We start from the raw sequence: 11,763 nt of genomic DNA, 5'->3' as shown, positions 1-11,763 counted from the left end.
GATACGGCTGGTATAGTGGTCTGAAACGGCTGGTATAGTGGTCTCACCATACGGCTGGTCTAGAGGTCTCACCATACGGCTGGTCTAGTGGTCTGATACGGATGGTATAGTGGTCTGATACTGCTGGTATAGTGGTCTGAAACGGCTGGTATAGTGGTCTCACCATACGGCTGGTCTAGAGGTCTCACCATATGGCTGGTCTAGTGGTCTGATACGGCTGGTATAGTGGTCTGATACGGCTGGTATAGTGGTCTGATACGGCTGGTCTAGAGGTCTCAGTGGTCTGTGGTCTGATACGGCTGGTATAGTGGTCTGATACGGCTGGTATAGTGGTCTGATATGGCTGGTATAGTGGTCTGATACGGCTGGTATAGTGTTCTGATACGACTGGTATAGAGGTCTCACCATACGGCTGGTATAGTGGTCTGATACTGCTGGTATAGTGGTCTGATACGGCTGGTATAGTGGTCTGATACGGCTGGTATTGTGGTCTGATACGGCTGGTATAGTGGTCTGATACGGCTGGTATAGTGGTCTGATACGGCTGGTATAGTGGTCTGATACTGCTGGTATAGAGGTCTCACCATACGGCTGGTATAGTGGTCTGATACGGCTGGTATAGTGGTCTGATACGGCTGGTATAGTGGTCTGATACGGCTGGTATAGAGGTCTCACCATACGGCTGGTATAGTGGTCTGATACGGCTGGTATAGTGGTCTGATAGGCTGGTATAGTGGTCTCACCATACGGCTGGTATAGTGGTCTGATACGGCTGGTATAGTGGTCTGATACGGCTGGTATAGTGGTCTGATAGGGCTGGTATAGTGGTCTCACCATGGCTGGTAGTGGTCTGATACTGCTGGTATAGTGGTCTGATACGGCTGGTATAGTGGTCTGATACGGCTGGTATAGTGGTCTGATTCTGGTATAGTGTTCTGATACTGGTATAGAGTCTCACCATACGGCTGGTCTAGTGGTCTCACCATGATGGTCTAGTGGTCGGCTGGTATAGTGGTCTGATACGGCTGGTATAGTGGTCTGAAACGGCTGGTATAGTGGTCTCACCATACGGCTGGTCTAGAGGTCTCACCATACGGCTGGTCTAGTGGTCTGATACGGCTGGTATAGTGGTCTGATACGGCTGGTATAGTGGTCTGATACGGCTGGTATAGTGGTCTGATACGGCTGGTATAGTGTTCTGATACGACTGGTATAGAGGTCTGATACGGCTGGTATAGTGGTCTGATACGGATGGTATAGTGGTCTGATATGGCTGGTATAGTGGTCTGATACGGCTGGTATAGTGTTCTGATACGACTGGTATAGAGGTCTCACCATACGGCTGGTATAGTGGTCTGATACTGCTGGTATAGTGGTCTGATACGGCTGTGTGGTCTGATACGGCTGGTATTGTGGTCTGATACGGCTGGTATAGTGGTCTGATACGGCTGGTATAGTGGTCTGATACGGCTGGTATAGTGGTCTGATACTGCTGGTATAGTGGTCTCACCATACGGCTGGTATAGTGGTCTGATACGGCTGGTATAGTGGTCTGATACGGCTGGTGTAGTGGTCTGATACGGCTGGTATAGAGGTCTCACCATACGGCTGGTATAGTGGTCTGATACGGCTGGTATAGTGGTCTGATAGGGCTGGTATAGTGGTCTCACCATACGGCTGGTATAGTGGTCTGATACGGCTGGTATAGTGGTCTGATACGGCTGGTATAGTGGTCTGATAGGGCTGGTATAGTGGTCTCACCATACGGCTGGTATAGTGGTCTGATACTGGCTGGTATAGTGGTCTGATACGGCTGGTATAGTGGTCTGATACGGCTGGTATAGTGGTCTGATACGGCTGGTATAGTGTTCTGATACGACTGGTATAGAGGTCTCACCATACGGCTGGTCTAGAGGTCTCACCATACGGCTGGTCTAGTGGTCTGATACGGCTGGTATAGTGGTCTGATACGGCTGGTATAGTGGTCTGAAACGGCTGGTAGTGGTCTCACCATACGGCTGGTCTAGAGGTCTCACCATACGGCTGGTCTAGTGGTCTGATACGGCTGGTATAGTGGTCTGATACGGCTGGTATAGTGGTCTGATACGGCTGGTATAGTGGTCTCACGGCTGGTATAGTGTTCGGACTGGTATAGAGGTCTGATACGGCTGGTATAGTGGTCTGATACGGATGGTATAGTGGTCTGATACGGCTGGTATAGTGGTCTGATACGGCTGGTGTGGTCTGATAGGCTGGTGTAGTGGTCTGATACGGCTGGTATAGTGGTCTGATACGGCTGGTATAGTATTCTGATATGACTGTTATAGAGGTCTCACCATACGGCTGGTATAGTGGTCTGATACTGTTGGTATAGTGGTCTGATACGGCTGGTATAGTGGTCTGATACGGCTGGTATAGAGGTCTCACCATACGGCTGGTATAGTGGTCTGATACGGCTGGTATAGTGGTCTGATACGGCTGGTATAGTGGTCTGATACGGCTGGTATAGTGGTCTGATACGGCTGGTATAGTGGTCTGATACGGCTGGTATAGTGGTCTGATACGGCTGGTATAGTGGTCTGATAGGGCTGGTATATTGATCTGATACGGCTGGTATAGTGGTCTGATACGGCTGGTATAGTGGTCTGATACGGCTGGTATAGTGTTCTGATACGACTGGTATAGAGGTCTCACCATACGGCTGGTATAGTGGTCTGATACGGCTGGTATAGTGGTCTGATACGGCTGGTCTAGTGGTCTGATACGGCTGGTATAGTGGTCTCACCATACGGCTGGTCTAGAGGTCTCACCATACGGCTGGTCTAGTGGTCTGAGGCTGGTATAGTGGTCTGATACGGCTGGTATAGTGGTCTGATACGGCTGGTATAGTGGTCTGATACGGCTGGTATAGTGGTCTGATACGGCTGGTATAGTGGTCTGAAACGGCTGGTATAGTGGTCTCACCATACGGCTGGTCTAGAGGTCTCACCATACGGCTGGTCTAGTGGTCTGATACGGCTGGTATAGTGGTCTGATACGGCTGGTATAGTGGTCTGATACGGCTGGTATAGTGGTCTGATACGGATGGTATAGTGGTCTGATACGGATGGTATAGTGGTCTGATACGGCTGGTGTAGTGGTCTGATACGGCTGGTGTAGTGGTCTGATACGGCTGGTATAGTGGTCTGATACGGCTGGTATAGTATTCTGATACGACTGGTATAGAGGTCTCACCATACAGCTGGTATAGTGGTCTGATACTGTTGGTATAGTGGTCTGATACGGCTGGTATAGTGGTCTGATACGGCTGGTATAGAGGTCTCACCATACGGCTGGTGTAGTGGTCTGATACGACTGGTATAGAGGTCTCACCATACGGCTGGTATAGTGGTCTGATACGGCTGGTATAGTGGTCTGATACGGCTGGTCTAGTGGTCTGATACGGCTGGTATAGTGGTCTGATACGGCTGGTATAGTGGTCTGAAACGGCTGGTATAGTGGTCTCACCATACGGCTGGTCTAGAGGTCTCACCATACGGCTGGTCTAGTGGTCTGATACGGATGGTATAGTGGTCTGATACTGCTGGTATAGTGGTCTGAAACGGCTGGTATAGTGGTCTCACCATACGGCTGGTCTAGAGGTCTCACCATATGGCTGGTCTAGTGGTCTGATACGGCTGGTATAGTGGTCTGATACGGCTGGTATAGTGGTCTGATACGGCTGGTATAGAGGTCTCACCATACGGCTGGTATAGTGGTCTGATACGGCTGGTATAGTGGTCTGATACGGCTGGTATAGTGGTCTGATACGGCTGGTATAGTGGTCTGAAACGGCTGGTATAGTGGTCTCACCATACGGCTGGTCTAGAGGTCTCACCATACGGCTGGTCTAGTGGTCTGATACGGCTGGTATAGTGGTCTGATACGGCTGGTATAGTGGTCTGATACGGCTGGTATAGTGTTCTGATACGACTGGTACAGAGGTCTCACCATACGGCTGGTATAGTGGTCTGATACTGCTGGTATAGTGGTCTGATACGGCTGGTATTGTGGTCTGATACGGCTGGTATAGTGGTCTGATACGGCTGGTATAGTGGTCTGATACGGCTGGTATAGTGGTCTGATACTGCTGGTATAGAGGTCTCACCATACGGCTGGTATAGTGGTCTGATACGGCTGGTATAGTGGTCTGATACGGCTGGTGTAGTGGTCTGATACGGCTGGTATAGAGGTCTCACCATACGGCTGGTATAGTGGTCTGATACGGCTGGTATACTGGTCTGATACGGCTGGTATAGTGGTCTGATACGGCTGGTATAGTGGTCTGATAGGGCTGGTATAGTGGTCTCACCATACGGCTGGTATAGTGGTCTGATACGGCTGGTATAGAGGTCTCACCATACGGCTGGTATAGTGGTCTGATACGGCTGGTATAGTGGTCTGATACGGCTGGTATAGTGGTCTGATACGGCTGGTATAGTGGTCTGATACGGCTGGTATAGTGTTCTGATACGACTGGTACAGAGGTCTCACCATACGGCTGGTATAGTGGTCTGATACTGCTGGTATAGTGGTCTGATACGGCTGGTATTGTGGTCTGATACGGCTGGTATAGTGGTCTGATACGGCTGGTATAGTGGTCTGATACGGCTGGTATAGTGGTCTGATACTGCTGGTATAGAGGTCTCACCATACGGCTGGTATAGTGGTCTGATACGGCTGGTATAGTGGTCTGATACGGCTGGTGTAGTGGTCTGATACTGGTATAGAGGTCTCATACGGCTGGTATAGTGGTCTGATACGGCTGGTATAGTGGTCTGATACGGCTGGTATAGTGGTCTGATACGGCTGGTATAGTGGTCTGATAGGGCTGGTATAGTGGTCTCACCATACGGCTGGTATAGTGGTCTGATACGGCTGGTATAGAGGTCTCACCATACGGCTGGTATAGTGGTCTGATACGGCTGGTATAGTGGTCTGATAGGGCTGGTATAGTGGTCTCACCATACGGCTGGTATAGTGGTCTGATAGGGCTGGTATAGTGGTCTGATACGGCTGGTATAGTGGTCTGATACGGCTGGTATAGTGGTCTGATACGGCTGGTATAGTGGTCTGATAGGGCTGGTATAGTGGTCTCACCATACGGCTGGTATAGTGGTCATTCCAACATCATGGGCATTAATATGGAGTTGGTCCCCCCTTTGCTGCTATAACAGCCTCCACTCTTCTGGGAAGGTTTTCCACTAGATGTTGGAATATTGCTACAGGGACTCTCTTCCATTCAGCCACAACAGCTTTAGTGAGGTCAGGGACTGATGTTGGGCGATTAGGCCTGGCTCGCAGTCAGCGTTCCAATTCCTCCCAAAGGTGTTCGATTGGGTTGAAGTCAGGGCTCTGAGCAGGCCAGTCAAGTTCTTCGACACCGATCTCGACAAACCATTTGTGTATGGACCTGGCTTTGTGCACGGGGGCATTGTGAGAGGGAAACAGGAAAGGGCCTTTCCCAAACTGTTGCCACAAAGTTGAAAGCACAGAAACGTCTATAATGTCATTGTGTGCCATAGCTTGAAGATTTCCCTTCACTGGAACTAAAGGGCCCGAACCTCAAAACAGCCCCAGACCTTTACATCTCCTCCACCAGACTACATCGGGGCAGGTAGCGTTCTCCTGGCATCCGCCAAACTCAGATTTCCAGATGGTGGAGCGTGATGAATCACTTCAGAGATCACGTTTCCTCTGTGTACGGCTGTTCAACCATGGAAACCCAATTTATGAAGCTCTCAACGAACAGTTCTTGTGCTTTACGTTACTTCCAGAGGCAGTTTGGAATTTGGCCGTTTTTTGGAAATCTGTATTTCTTTTAAAAAATTCAGACAATTTTGACATGCTATGCGCTTCAGCACTCGCTGGGCTCATTCTGTGAGCTTGTGTGGCCTGCCACTTCGCAGCTGAACCGCTGTTGCTCCTAGACGTTCCCACTTCACAATAACAGCACTTACAGTTGGCTGGGGCAGCTCTAGCAGGGCAGAAATTTGACAAAATTACTTGTTGGAAAGGTGGCATCCTATGATGGTGCCATGTTGAATGTCACGGAGCTGTTCAGTAAGGCCATTCTACTGCCAATGTTTGTCTATGGAGATTGCATTGGTTGTGTGCTCGATTTCATACACCTGTCAACAACGGGTGTGGCTGAAATAACCGAATCCACTCATTTGAAGGGGTGTTCACATACTTTTTAATATATAGTGTGTGTGTGCAGTGTGTGTGTATAGTGTGTGTGTGTGTATGTATGTATAGTGTGTGTGTGCAGTGTGTGTATGTATAATGTGTGTGTGCAGTGTGTGTATGTATAGTGTGTGTGTGTGTGTGTGTGTATGTATAGTGTGTGTGTGCAGTGTGTGTATGTATAGTGTGTGTGTGTGCAGTGTGTGTGTGTGTGCAGTGTGTGTATGTATAGTGTGTGTGTGCAGTGTGTGTATGTATAGTGTGTGTGTGCAGTGTGTGTATGTATAGTGTGTGTGTGTAGTGTGTGTGTATGTATAGTGTGTGTGTATATAGTGTGTGTGTGTGTGTGTGTGTATGTGTGTGTGTGTGTGTATAGTGTGTGTGTGTGTATGTATAGTGTGTGTGTATATAGTGTGTGTGTGTGTAGTGTGTGTGTATATAGTGTGTGTGTGTATGTATAGTGTGCGTGTGCAGTGTGTGTATGTATAGTGTGTGTGTGCAGTGTGTGTATACTGTGCCTTGAGTTCTGATGGGGAGAGTTTCTCCAGTCGGTGGCTGGTGTCAGGGGATCCCTGGTTCTTCCTGTTCAGATAGACTACACACACCTGGCTCTTCTCCAGGAACGACAGCAGCAGCAGCCTATCACTGAGCACCGCTGGGGATGACATCACACACAAAGGGTAAAGGTCAAGTTCTTAGACGGTGTGGTGAGTGTGATCCGAACTGTTTAGATAGGTATAAGCAGTGTAATAGTGGAGCGTCCCTCCCTCCCTCCCACTCCCTCCTCCTCCCTCCCTCCCTCCCTCCCTCCCATCCTTCCTCCCATCCTTCCTCCCAAACATTGAATAGTTAGGACAGTGTTTCCCAAACTCCCCCAAGGGGTGCATGTTTTTGTCCCTAGCACTACACAGCTGATTCAGTCCAGTAAAGCTTGATGATGAGTTTATCATTTGAATCAACTGTGTAGTGCTAGAGGGCAAAAACAAACTGAAATGGCGCGCCCTTGTGGTCCCCAGGGCTGAGTTTGGGAAACTCTGAGGTGGACCAAGGGGTAGGAAGTGAATTGGGACCAGCTGTGACACACTACGTTTTCCCGCTACCCCGCTCTATACCTTACAGTAGAGCTACGATCCTTGTTGACATATTTCATGATGTAACTAAGCAGCCATACGATCCTTGTTGACATATTTCATGATGTAACTAAGCAGCCATACAATCCTTGTTGACATATTTCATGATGTAACTAAGCAGCCATACGATCCTTGTTGACATATTTCATGATGTAACTAACTAAGCAGCCATACGATCCTTGTTGACATATTTCATGATGTAACTAAGCAGCCATACAATCCTTGTTGACATATTTCATGATGTAACTAAGCAGCCATACGATCCTTGTTGACATATTTCATGATGTAACTAAGCAGCCATACAATCCTTGTTGACATATTTCATGATGTAACTAAGCAGCCATACGATCCTTGTTGACATATTTCATGATGTAACTAAGCAGCCATTACGATCCTTGTTGACATATTTCATGATGTAACTAAGCAGCCATACGATCCTTGTTGACATATTTCATGATGTAACTAAGCAGCCATACGATCCTTGTTGACATATTTCATGATGTAACTAAGCAGCCATACGATCCTTGTTGACATATTTCATGATGGAACTAAGCAGCCATTACGATCCTTTTCCAAAACTCTCTGTTTTTTAAACTCTCACTTCATCCCAATTTCAACAAGGAGCTGTGATTGCGTCACACAGTAGATTACGCATATTTTACACCATCAAAGTATTACCGGCTGCTATTTGGCAGACAGAGGCCAAACGGCACATATACCTCACCGTTAACCCTACGCGCACACACACACACACACACACACACACACACACACACACACACACACACACACACACACACACACACACACACACACACACACACACACACACACACACACACACACACACACACACACACACACACACACACACACACACACACACACACACGTAGTAAGCCCCCATTGCACATTATGTCAACATGTTGCTCAGAGGTTGGCGTGTGTGTGTTAACATATTTCTCATTCAGTCAGTCAATGGAATAGCATTAAGTGGATTTTTAAGGGGTCTGTTTACCCCTGCACCTAATCCCCCCCCCCCCACCACCACCACCACACATCAGCCACCTGATCTCAAGTGGTCCAACCAACGCCCCCGGTCCATCCTCAATCCCAAATCCTTCATTTAGGATTTTGTTGTTTGATCGGATTAAATATAATCTAATAATCCCGTTTATAGACACTCTAGTCAGATCAATACCAAACGGACCATTTTAACATGTTTATGAGTCATCTATAGCTGTGTCCCAAAAGGCCCCTTATTCACTATATAGTGCACTACTTCTTGACCAGGGCCCATAGGGAATAGGGTGCCATTTTGGAAAAGCCTATGAAAAAGCCTATGAAAAAGCCTATGGAAAAACCTATGAAAAAGCCTATGAAAAACCCTATGAAAAAGCCTATGGAAAAGCCTATGGAAAAGCCTATAAAAAAGCCTATGAAAAACCCTATGAAAAAGCCTATGGAAAAGCCTATAAAAAAAGCCTATGGAAAAGCCTATAAAAAAGCCTATGCGTAATGTATCAGAAAGACACTTTATGCATGACTTTGTTTAGGGAGAGTTAAGGCGATCATTGATGGTGGTATTTTATAATCATGAACATGTAGGACCAGTAGCATTAACATAAATACCAGATAAAACCTAAGTCTTTAATACAGGACATATTATAAGGCCTAGTGTTCCAGATATACACTCAACTGTCCTGATTACAAATTCTATTTGTTTTCCTCTCATATTCTGAGATGATATTTGCCCAGACTTCTCGCTCTCTTAATGATTCATTTTTCACGCAACCACAGCGTGCGTCAGAAGCATAATTATACACACTCGTACACAAACATAGCACAAGCCATTGCTAATTGCTGTGTAGGTTACTAAATCTAGTGTGTGCATGAGTGTGTGTGTGTGTGCATGAGTGTGTGTGTGTGTGTGTGCATGAGTGTGTGAGCCAATTCAAAGCAAGGTATGAGAACAGTACATGTCATTTTTTTATTCTCCCCAACCATTTAAATTGGTTTAATTGGTTTAATAAACAGATACATTTTAACGAGAGGGGGGTTTAAGTGCACATCAGGGTTTGCAGAGCTTGGTGAATAGAGTTTCGTTTAGCAGGATCAAGTGCAATTTCATCCCCTACTAGTCTCGGAGGGCCCACAGGCTACTGGTCTGAAGAGGAGGAGAGGAAGGAGAGAGGAGAAAAGTAACACAAAAGTAAAGCATTTTGAGAAGAGAAGAAGAAAGGAGAGGTGAGGGATGGAAAGGAGAGGGATGGAGAGGAGAGGGACGGAGAGGAGAGGGATGGAGAGGAGAGGTGAGGGATGGAGAGGAGAGGGACGGAGAGGAGAGGGATGGAGAGGAGAGGTGGAGAGGAGAGGGATGGAGAGATGAGGGACGGAGAGGAGAGGGACGGAGAGGAGAGGGACGGAGAGGAGAGGGATGGAGAGGTGAGGGATGGAGAGGTGAGGGACGGAGAGGAGAGGGATGGAGAGGAGAGGTGGAGAGGAGAGGGATGGAGAGGAGAGGTGGAGAGGAGAGGGATGGAGAGGAGAGGGACGGAGAGGAGAGGTGGAGAGGAGAGGGATGGAGAGATGAGGGATGGAAAGGAGAGGGATGGAGAGGAGAGGGACGGAGAGGGATGGAGAGGAGAGGTGGAGAGGAGAGGGATGGAGAGATGAGGGATGGAGAGACGAGGGATGGAGAGGAGAGGGATGGAAAGGAGAGGGATGGAAAGGAGAGGGATGGAGAGGAGAGGGATGGAGAGGTGAGGGATGGAGAGGTGAGGACGGAGAGGAGAGGGATGGAGAGGAGAGGTGGAGAGGAGAGGTGGAGAGGAGAGGGATGGAGAGGAGAGGGACGGAGAGGAGAGGTGGAGAGGAGAGGGATGGAGAGATGAGGGATGGAGAGGAGAGGGACGGAGAGGGATGGAGGGGAGAGGTGGAGAGGAGAGGGATGGAGAGATGAGGGATGGAGAGACGAGGGATGGAGAGGAGAGGGATGGAAATGAGAGGGATGGAGCGGAGAGGGATGGAAAGGAGAGGGATGGAAAGATGAGGGATGGAAAGGAGAGGGATGGAGAGATGAAGGATGGAGAGGAGAGGGATGGAGAGATGAGGGATGGAAAGGAGAGGGATGGAGAGGAGAGGGATGGAGAGGAGAGGAGGGGGATGGAAAGGAGAGAGATGGAGAGATGAAGGATGGAGAGGAGAGAGATGAGAGATGAGGGATGGAAAGGTGAGGGATGGAGGGGAGAGGGATGGAGACGAGAGGGATGGAGAGGAGAGGAGAGGGATGGAGAGGAGAGGGATGGAGAGGAGAGGGATGGAAAGGAGAGGGATGAGAGATGAGGGATGGAGAGGAGAGGGATGAGAGATGAGGGATGGAGAGGAGAGGAGAGGGATGGAAAGGAGAGGGATGAGAGGTGAGGGATGGAGAGGAGAGGGATGGAAAGGAGAGGGATGAGAGATGAGGGATGGAGAGATGAGGGATGGAAAAGAGAGAGAGAGGATGGAAAGGAGAGGGATGGAGAGATGAGGATGGAAAGGAGAGGGATGAGAGATGAGGGATGGAGAGATGAGGGATGGAGAGGAGAGGGATGGAGAGGAGTGAGAGGGATGGAGAGGAGAGGGATGGAGAGATGAGGGATGGAAAGGAGAGGGATGAGAGATGAGGGATGGAGAGATGAGGGATGGAGAGGAGAGGGATGGAGAGGAGAGGAGAGGGATGGAAAGGAGAGGGATGGAGAAATGAGGGATGGAGAGGAGAGGGCTGGAAAGGAGAGGGATGGAGAGGAGAGGGATGGAGAGGTGAGGGATGGAGAGGTGAGGGACGGAGAGGAGAGGGATGGAGAGGAGAGGTGGAGAGGAGAGGGATGGAGAGGAGAGGGATGGAGAGGAGAGGGACGGAGAGGAGAGGTGGAGAGGAGAGGGATGGAGAGATGAGGGATGGAAAGGAGAGGGATGGAGAGGAGAGGGACGGAGAGGGATGGAGAGGAGAGGTGGAGAGGAGAGGGATGGAGAGATGAGGGATGGAGAGACGAGGGATGGAGAGGAGAGGGATGGAAAGGAGAGGGATGGAAAGATGAGGGATGGAAAGGAGAGGGATGGAGAGATGAAGGATGGAGAGGAGAGGGATGGAGAGATGAGGGATGGAAAGGAGAGGGATGGAGAGATGAGGGATGGAAAGGAGAGGGATGGAAATGTGAGGGATGGAGAGGAGAGGGATGGAGAGGAGAGGAGAGGGATGGAGAGGAGAGGGATGGAGAGGAGAGGGATGGAAAGGAGCGGGATGGAGAGATGAGGGATGGAAAGGAGAGGGATGAGAGATGAGGGATGGAGAGGAGAGGGATGGAAAGGAGAGGGATGAGAGGTGAGGGATGGAGAGGAGAGGGATGGAAAGGAGAGGGATGGA

This window comes from Oncorhynchus nerka, linkage group LG10, assembly GCF_034236695.1.
Source record: "Oncorhynchus nerka isolate Pitt River linkage group LG10, Oner_Uvic_2.0, whole genome shotgun sequence".
In the NCBI taxonomy this organism is placed as follows: domain Eukaryota; kingdom Metazoa; phylum Chordata; class Actinopteri; order Salmoniformes; family Salmonidae; genus Oncorhynchus; species Oncorhynchus nerka.
The sequence above is the reverse complement of the archived record's forward strand: the minus strand, read 5'-3'. Positions refer to the sequence as shown.